Here is a 10305-nt window from a genome sequence, read left to right as displayed (position 1 = left end):
CTATGTTTTGAAAATCATTAATTTGAATAAAATCTCCATCATTTATCATTTTTTCAATATCTTCATCTATTTCAAATTTCTTAGTATTTTTATTAAATATTTTGGGACATTTATTAGCATAATGTCATATCTCTTTGCAATAATAACATCGATATTCTTTTGGTTTTTGTTTTCTTTTAAATGTAGGCTTATATGTTTTATTATATTCTTTTTTCTTGTAATATTTTGTCTCTCTTTTTAAAAAATCTCCTTTTGTATTGACTTCTTTTTTTATATTTCTTTTTTATCTTTTTATAATAATAAGAACTATCACATCCTATAATTAAGGACATTTTTGGTCTATCACAATATAAATATATTTTTCCTTTTAATCCTTTTGTCATTTTAGCTAAAATAGCATCCCCATACCATTCACTTAGTTTATCTCTAATGTGTGTTATCCATTTTCCTAAAGTGTCTCTAAATCTTGGATCATATGTATTTATCAGTTTTTGTCTCCATGGGTCATGTATCTTAGCAAAAAATAATGGCAGATAAGCATATGTATCAGGCACTTGATTATATATATGGTAATAATAATCTTGAAAGACACACACACACACACACACACACACACACACATATATATATATATATATATATAAATTTCACACATATCACATAATTGTAATCTTAACAAGGTTGTAGAATATTTTTTTAATAGTATTAAAATCTTTTAAATATTTCTTTCACCACAAAATTTTAATCTAAAGGCTTCTACAGATCTTGTTATTATATTTGCTGCTTCATTATTGGTTCCAAATATGGTTTCTTTAACCGTTGGATCTAAATTTTGCCAATATCTTAAAGCGCTATTTAATAATGTTCTTTCTAAAAATCATCTTATAGTGTTAATATCCATTTTGTTTACTGAAACTGCTATTCTAAAAGCTGTTTCCCATTTATCAATTGTCTCTTTTGTATTACTAACGCAATCTAAATCTAAATATATTCCAAATGGATTAATCGGTTCATTTTTCATACTTTCATAAGGTTTATAATTTTCTTCTTTTCTTATCGTGTTCATTATTGCAGTATATCCTTGAGTGGGTCTATTAAATTCTCTTCTTATAGGTATCTGATTGCTAGTGTCGGGGGTATCATTAACACTAGGTATCCATTTTCTTGTTTTGTCTCTGGTTTTATATTTAGGAAATTATCATTAATATCCATATCTCCTATTTGTGTTATTAAATTATCTATATCTGATTGTGTTTCACTTTCTAATTCTAAATCAGATTTCATTATTTATATAATTTCCACCGTATCCTTTCGGTATTTTCATATTAATAAGTAATTGTTTTATCATTTGATCTTTATTATCATCAAAATGATTAACTTTTTTATTTTGACTATTTGACTATTAAAGTCTCTAATTTATTTAATTCTAAAAGTATATATTCTTCATAAAAAATAATAGTTTGTTGTATTTCTATTAAATCTTTATCTATTTTTAAAGGGTGATCATCTTCTTTTAAATGAATAAAATTATTTTTATCCATCAAGGTGAATTATATCCCAATCTGAATCATTTACTATATAATCTGAGTTTGTAAACTCATATCGATCATATGTAAAATCTTCATCAGAGATATAATTTTCAAAATCATTTTCGAAATCGTTTTCAAAATTATCATAATTATCAGTATTTATATAGTTATTCTCATAAAGAGTTTGAAGATAAAGATCTTGTTGGTGTTCTAAATATGTCGGCATAAACATAGTATGCCTATAATCTATTAATCTCTCTATTTTGCCTCCCTCAACGAAAAACCAGGTGCCCTCCTTTTACTTTCATAATACAGGTTTAGATATCCTATTAGATAATAACTTTTTACAAAGATTTAATAAAATAACATTTGACATAGTTGGTTTTAAAATGATATTTAAAACACCATGTCATCACTTAATAGTGGTAAATAGAATAAAGAGAGCGTATGCCAAAAAATTGTCTATTCTCTTTAAAAAACGCACAGCCCAACATGGTGATATAGGATACACTTCAAAACCGATTTTTTCTAAAGGAACACCATTATTAAAATACCAACCAAAAGAAATAGTATTAGATTATCAAGTTAATTTAAGAAAACCCTTCCAAGATTTACTAAAGAAAAATAAAATCTTTAGTTTTGATAAAAGTTTAGAAATCCAAGTAAAAAAGATAAAAGAATATTGTAGATCTCTACCAAAACTACAATTACCAAAGGAAGATGATCACCCTTTAAAAATAGATAAAGATTTAATAGAAATACATATGATCCAGGATTTTGAGACACTTTAGGAAAAAGGATAACACACATTAGAGATAAACTAAGTGAATGGTGTGGAGATGCTATTTTAGCTAAAATACCAAAAGGATACGGTGGAAATTATTAAAAATAATGAAATCTGATTCAGAATTAGAAAGTGAAACACAATCAGATATAGATAATTTAATAACACAAATAGGAGATATGGATATTAATGATAATTTCATAAATATAAAACCAGAGACAAAACAAGAAAATTGGATACCTAGTGTTAATACTCCCCTGCACTAGCAATCAGATACCTATAAGAAGAGAATTTAATAGACACACTCAAGGATATGCTGCAATAATGAACACGATAAGAAAAGAAGAAAATTATAAACCTTTTGAAAGTATAAAAAATGAACTGATTAATCCATTTGGAATATATTTAGATTTAGATTTAGATTTAGATTGTGTTAGTAATACAGAAGAAGAAATTGATAAATTGGAAACAACTTTTAGAACAACAGTTTCAGTAAACAAAATGGATATTAACACTATAAGAGGATTTTTAGAAAGAATATTATTAAATAGCGCTTTAAGATATTGACAAAATTTAGATTTAACGGTTAAAGAAACCATATTTGGAACCGATAATGAAGCAGCAAATATAATAACATGATCTGTAGAAGCCTTTAGATTAGAATTTTGTGGTGAAAGAAATATTTTAAAAGATTTCCATACTATTAAAAAATATTCTACAACATTGTTAAGATTACAATTATGTGATATGTGTGAAACTGATAGATATATACATGTGTCTTTCAAGATTATTATTACCATATATATAATCAAGTGCCTAATACATATGCTTATTTGCTATTATGTTTTGCTAAGATACCTGACCCATGGGGACAAAAAATGATAAAACTTTAAGTTTATTACAAGATTTTAAAAGAAGAGATTTTTTCAAAGAACAAAAGAGACCATATTCGATAACTTATGCTATCTCCTATGCTATATCTAATACTCATCATTCAGATTGTTTTAGTATAAAAAATACAATAGATTTTCCTTTATTATTTAATGAAATATGTCAAGTGCAGGTACCTAACTTGCCAAAAATAGAAGAAATCGATTGTAGATCTATGAATTTAGATCTTCAAGATAAAACTTTATTAACATCTTATTTTGTTAACCCTAGGTTATCTTTCTCAAATACAGGGGTAAGTAGTTACTCTTTAAAAAGATTGTCAAATTCAGAAAGATTTAATCCTATATTGATACCCCGGGAGGATAATATAAAAAACTATAAAATTATAGGTGAATATTTTGATGGAACAAAGTTTTCTCCTATAAATATACTAATTGATACAGGAGCCAATAGAAACTACTTAAATGATAAATTGTGTAAACAAATACAAAAACACAAACTAGATGAACCCCATCAATATACAAATGTTAATGAAGAACTTCATAAAATAAGTGAAGCAATAGAGACAATATTCAGATTTGGACAGGAAATAATCCCTTTAAGATTATTAATAGAAAAAGAAAATGAAAACGATATATTAGAAATTATGTTAGGCTTAACTTTTTTAGAAAATGTTAAACCTTATTAAACCTGTTAAATAAAAGACATAGTGTGATATCCAAGCACATATAAGATGCATTGTGATACCATTGTGTTACATTTCTGATCGACCATACAAACGACCTCATTGTGATACCCAAGCACATATAAGATGCATTGTGATACCGCTGTGGTATCGTCGAATGACGGTGGCTGGAGGCCGAAGGATGGGGATAGAAGAGAGGAGAAAGGAGAGATGAGAGTTTTAAACTACCTAATATATCCTTGCATTAAAATTTTAATTCAAAATTACCAAAATTATAAATTTTCTAATTTATCTATTGATTTGTGGTTGAGTTTGAATCTCATGGTTATCACAAACTAATTAGTTCTCATTTGATTGAGCCCATATATATATAGATTATTTAAGAGATTGACTTAACATGTTAAGTTAGTCCATCATATCTATCTTAATGCATTAAGTTAGATTTTTGTTCCAATATTACACTGTCCTAAAATTTTTATTCACATGTCTCATTAAAAACTAAATAGTTTACTAACATGCATAAAATTAAATTCGTAATCCAACAATCATACTTTATTTTTTTAAAATATATTTTATGTTATTAAGGATTTTGTTATAAACTCATTGAATTCATATTATTTATGTTAAGTTAAATAATTCATATTATTTTAATTTTCTTTTTCATTTTAAATATGTACAAAACAATTTATTTACTGTTGATCTTCTCTCTGAGTGATTTGATGATGATTCTTTTTTATCTTATGAAGTGTACCATCTCTTTATTCAACTTCAACGATCATCACTGAGTCTGTTCAGTGATCGTTGAACATGTATTGTAATTATCAGAGAGACAAGTATCCTTCAAGAAGACAAGTATCCTTCAAGAAGACAAAACTCACACCACAGAACCTTCAGTGATATCGAAGATAAAGCTGAAGATAGAGACAAACAAGTTCGTGATTGATGAGGTTTTCAGTGATAACATGCCTGTCTACACAAGTGTGAGATCTACTCAAGGTTCAACGAACACTGAAAAAAACCTCAATGTTATTCAACTATCAGCGATCAAATGAATCTTGTTGAACAAGATTAGTTTTTGTCTTGTCCTTCTACACACAAAGGACAAACTCATACTCTCAAAGTTAAGTACTGTACGGAGTCACTCTATTGTCCCTAAGCGTGTTTACCTACTTTTTAAAAGACTACTGTTCATATACGACAAAATACTGTATATTTGCAACAAAGGACAAGCTCACCTCTAGAAGTTTGCCACGTGCTTTGTACTGTCTGACTTGCATTTAATGCAACAAGTATAAATAGCTGAGAAGTTCTTCCTTCTCAAAAACACGGATATCCAGAGGAAGCAAACTGATACCAAGAATTCTTACTTCTTGAAGATCAATTCTCTACCTAAGAGAAAGGCTTCTTCCCAAGCACAAGACTTTTTAACCTTTTCTTTTAGCAAGTCTTTTCTTTCTTGCTTTCTGTATTTTGTGAGTTTCTTTGATTGTTTAAACAAACTCCGTATCTTATCTCTTTTGTAAAAAATCTATAAAACTCTTTATTGACCTTCTTTACCAATAAAATATTTTTAAAAGTGAAAGCTGTTGTGTCTGTATTCATCCCCCCCTCTTCTACAAACTATTAACTTTAAACTCTTGAAGATCCGGCTAGGACAACAAGTGGTATCCGAGCAGTGTTTGTTTTAGTGTGTATCAATGTTTTATTGGTGTTTTATTATCTCTTCTTTCTAGATAATTTATTTATCATTCTAATGGCATTGCAAAACACAAACACAAACTTTTACGACAATGGCTCTCTTGCCAATCCACATTGGTTCATCAGAGACAACTTTAGTCTCTAGAAAAATCAGATGTTTATTTCCTTTGAAGATGTGGATCCTGAGATTCCATACTATATTGAAAATGGACCCCATGTTCCATTAGCAATTTCTCTAGCAGTTCCTGCTACTGCTGCGATTGCAGCCATTCCTGAAAGACATATTCTGAAACTACCTCATCAATAGGGTGATAAAGACAAAAAAAATGTCTTTAGATACTAGAGCTAGATCTATAATAGCCATGTCTCTTCCTGACGAAGTTTATCACTCTGTTATGAAGTTAAAAATCTCGAAAACCATGTGCGACACTCTTTGTGTTCAATATGAAGGTACTTCTGAAGTACAAGAATCGAGAAAGATAAATTTAGTAAGACAATATGAAAGTTTTCTCTGTGGAAAGTTGACTGAAGTACATCAACGTTTTAGTTGTCTTCTGTGAATCCCAATTATCAATCAAATCAGATAATCTTCAAAGTAGAAATTTATAGGAGAGAGAGAATTTCACTAAGGCTTGAAAGTATATTTCTTGAGAGAGAATTACAAAGTGATTAGCAAGACTAATTACAATTAAGTTTCTAAAAACCTATTTATACTAAGAAAGCAATAATACTAACTATTACAAAATAAGAGAAAAACTTGAATACAACATATCAAAACAATCCAACAATCTCCCCCTTTGGATTCAAGTTCGAGAAATTGTAAATCTTGACTTTCTTAGTCTAAGAAGCGTTTTAATCCTCCTTAATGCACTCCGATATTGCAATTTGTCATCTAACAGGTTTAGAGCATTGATTAATAGATACCTTTCCTTTGGACTCATTCTCTCCTGCTCAGTGGCTTTATCATTATCAGCTCTAATCTTCTCAAGCGCCCGACGCACCATCTTTATTGTACCGTCACAAAACTTGTTCAACTCACTGAATCTCATAAATTTTTTTATTCGACCTTCAGCATCATAAACCACTCCAAACTCCGGATCTTCAAGAATAATGTAAAGAGGATAGCCTTCAATATCTTCAAGGTCTTGTTTGATCTTTTCAAATTTATAATCTTTTGATTATCTTCAAGGCCCATTTGAATATCTTGAACCATCGACACTTTAACATGACTCTTCAAATATCTCTTGATAGCTTCCAGAGCAACAACTGCTCCTCTTCTAACTGTAAGATTCCGTAGTTCATGATACATATGCTCCAGATCTTCTAAATAAAGATTTGAAAAATCAGCTTCGCTGAAAGTCCAGACATGTCCATCCTGCCTTGTAATGGTAAAGACCGGATACCAACATCTGAGAAGTTTATTAGCATCAATTTGTTTGATGGACACAATACAAAGTCTAGTTCGTACTTGACTTATTGGAAGACGCTTTGCTTTGAGAAAATGTTTATACTCCAAATCATATTCTTGGGTCTCTTTATGAATCCTGAGAACTTTATCAGCACTAAGATCTTTGCGATGCCGAATAAAAATGCCAAAGTAAATGTCCTCCAGATAACGTTCTCTAATCCGAGCTCTGTCATACCCTGGAACATTGGCTCGAATTGCAAAAGGCACATAATTCTTGGAAAATATTTCAGTAGGGTCAAATGCCATTCTCGGAGTTTCAGAAATGCCTTGATCAACTGCGGTGGGAGGTTCAGAAGAAATTTGATGATCAACCTGGAATGGGAAGATCGGATCATCTTCGTTGATGTCAGCTTCAAAGTCAAAGTATACATTCCAGATGACTTATCAATATCATCTATATCTTCACCGAAATCCTGAACTCCACCCAGTTCTCTAGAAAAAGCTTCATTAAAGCCAACATTGGCAGACAAATCCAAAAACAACCTTGTTTCTACAGTATAGTCCACCGGCTTTTCAACTATTGGCTCGATCATTGGATTTTCCTCCATAGCTATCTCATCTTCAATTGTTCTCTGGCCGGTTGTCCTTTCTTTTGAACTTTCATGAACAAGACTTTCTACATTGATAGTTTCAGAATCCGGCTCCCTTGCAACACGTTCAGCACGAACTGTCGACTCAGCCAACCTCTGTCTTTTTCTCTCTCCCTCATGATGATCAGGATCATCCAGATCATCATGCCTTCATTTCAATGAAGTGGCTTGAGTGCGGCAAGTGTCTTCTAAGGTTGATGCCATTTCAAATAGAGCATCAATAGAATTCTGCATCAAAGACATTGCTCGAGTGTTGGATGCAATTAACTTGCTAACTTTTGAAAAAATAGCCGCAACTACATCTTGAAATGCCAAAAAATCTGAGGCCCGAACGGTTAGATTTTCATCTACAAGCTGTCTAAGGAGCCAAACCAAATCTGCATCTGCCGTATCAGGATTCTGAGAAGAAATAAGCTTTGCGTACAACAACGACTTGAGCTCATCCACCGACTGTTCTTGTGCCCTCGGAGGTTCAGACACAGGTGGTGGTGACGACACAAATGGTTGTTCTTCAACTGCAGGCTCTTTACCCTTCAACATTCTTTTCAAACTTAGAACTTGTTCGTCCATATGATCCTGAATAGCCTTTAGGGCGCCGTCCAAATATTCCCTTGACACGAAGTCAGGTAAACTAACACCTGGATCACTTAGATTACCAGTTGTAACAACAGTTGAAAAAATTGTTATGCCTACGTTCAGTGTTGGCATAATAGTAGCACTGGTAGGACTTCCGACCTGTCCTAGTGGTAAGTCAACAGACTCCACTCTGGTCGTTCCAGCAAGTTCACTAAGAACTGTAGTTTGATCAACAGATGCTCTCGACTCATGTGTACCTAAGTGTATCAGATCTAGACTCGAGGTGCACATAATTGATGTCGTAGGCTGGCGCAGAGGCCTACTATTTTCAATAAACACATTCTCCGATTGAGAAGCAAATTATATGCTAAGTCCCTATGAGAAGATGAAACAACTACTTGTTGAGAAGCAGTTGAGTGGCTGGGAGGGGTGTGCAAATGCATAGCTGGCTAGCTATGTCTGTTTCAATATCAACATTCAACGAATGAATGTCGATAGAAGATGTGGGTGCCCGACTAACTGTATCAGCTGGGATAGGAGCATTTTCTTCATTTTGAGCTCCACTCACACTCTCACCATGTTTTTCTCCTTCCCTTTCACTCAACCTCTCATCATTTTCAACTTGAACGCCCTCATCTCCTTCAACTGAAATACCATCCAGCAAACGATACAGATCATCGTATCTACCATCGAACTCATCAACATCAAAGGATAAAGAATGAAGACTCGGGCAAGTCTGTTGGTCTTGATTTTCAGGAAATATGTCTTCAATATTTTCAATAATGGCTCCCACTTGGATATTCTATGAAACAATAGGATGAGTGGCATTATCATCATCATCACCATTATCATCATCACCATTATCATCATCACCATTATCATCATCATTTGCACCATCCTGAGTTGCCTGATCATCAGATGTAGTATTTTTCGAGCTTGAAGAAGAAGCTATGGAAGTACTTTCGGTCGAGGTACTATGTTGATCAGAGTCTCCCTGCTCTAGATTAACCCTCTCAATTACATTTTCTCTTGGCTCACAACTCTATTCAAGTAACCCGTGTTCCTGAACTCTCTCAGCTATGTCTAAACCCTCTCCCTCAGCTAAGACATGGGTTGATCCCGGGGCAAGTTCAGCCGATTCTGGTTGAACTATAGGATTTATCACTCTCCTATAATCTATTACACACTGAGCCCTCTGATCAACGAAGGCAAATAACTCAGGTGGGATTTCCATTATAGAATCCAAGTCTTCAACTTCAGTATGTTGACGAATACGTGACGTGATGAACGATGGCCCAACTTCACTGTATGTCCTGGCCGAAATGTCATCATTTGCGTTCATCAAGGCTTTGATTATGAGTTGTAGAAATCTCTGAAACGGTATAAACTTTCTGGCTTTGGATGGGAATCATTTCGTGTTGACCAACTCGACTAGTTCATTCCAAATGATAAGCGCGTAATCATAATGACGCGTGAATACAATGCCATGGAAGAACTTCAGGAATGTACTGCTGCAAGTATCAATTCCGACAGTCTTAGACGTTAGGCACCGATTGAGAATGGAAAATAACAAGTGCCATATGGATGGAGGAAAACGTCTTTTGAATTGAGACGAATTAGTTAACTCTCGCGAGTATCCTAATCTTTTGATGTCTCTGCACAGCTCTTCATCAGAAATCAGCTGTTCAAATCTTGAGGCAGTTGGTCCTGGTAGACGTAAAATTCTTCAGAGTCGTTTGAGAGTCAACTGACTTGTGTATTCGTCTACATTGCCTTCATAGTAATAAGTATCTCCATCTTTTGTAAGGGTAAGAGAATGCCAGAATTGTTGAAGATACACCATCGGGACAGAAGCGGTAGCTGAAAGGGCATAGGCTATTGGGTGTCCACGAAGGATTTCAGGGATTATTTTGTATTCGCAGGGCATGTCAAAGTTGAAGTGGTGGTTATTTGGCTTTATTTCGAGGTAGAAACATTGAGGAAAAAGAGATTCATCTGGTATAGGAATGTCGGTTGGCTGGGTTGGGTTATTTAAATTGTCAGATATGACAGAAGAAATGTGAGATTTCTCGTTAGATTGATGA

The sequence above is a fragment of the Cynara cardunculus genome, assembly GCF_001531365.2.
Source record: "Cynara cardunculus var. scolymus isolate 2C chromosome LG 16, CcrdV1, whole genome shotgun sequence".
Taxonomy (NCBI): Eukaryota; Viridiplantae; Streptophyta; class Magnoliopsida; order Asterales; family Asteraceae; genus Cynara; species Cynara cardunculus.
This window is presented reverse-complemented; position numbering follows the sequence as displayed.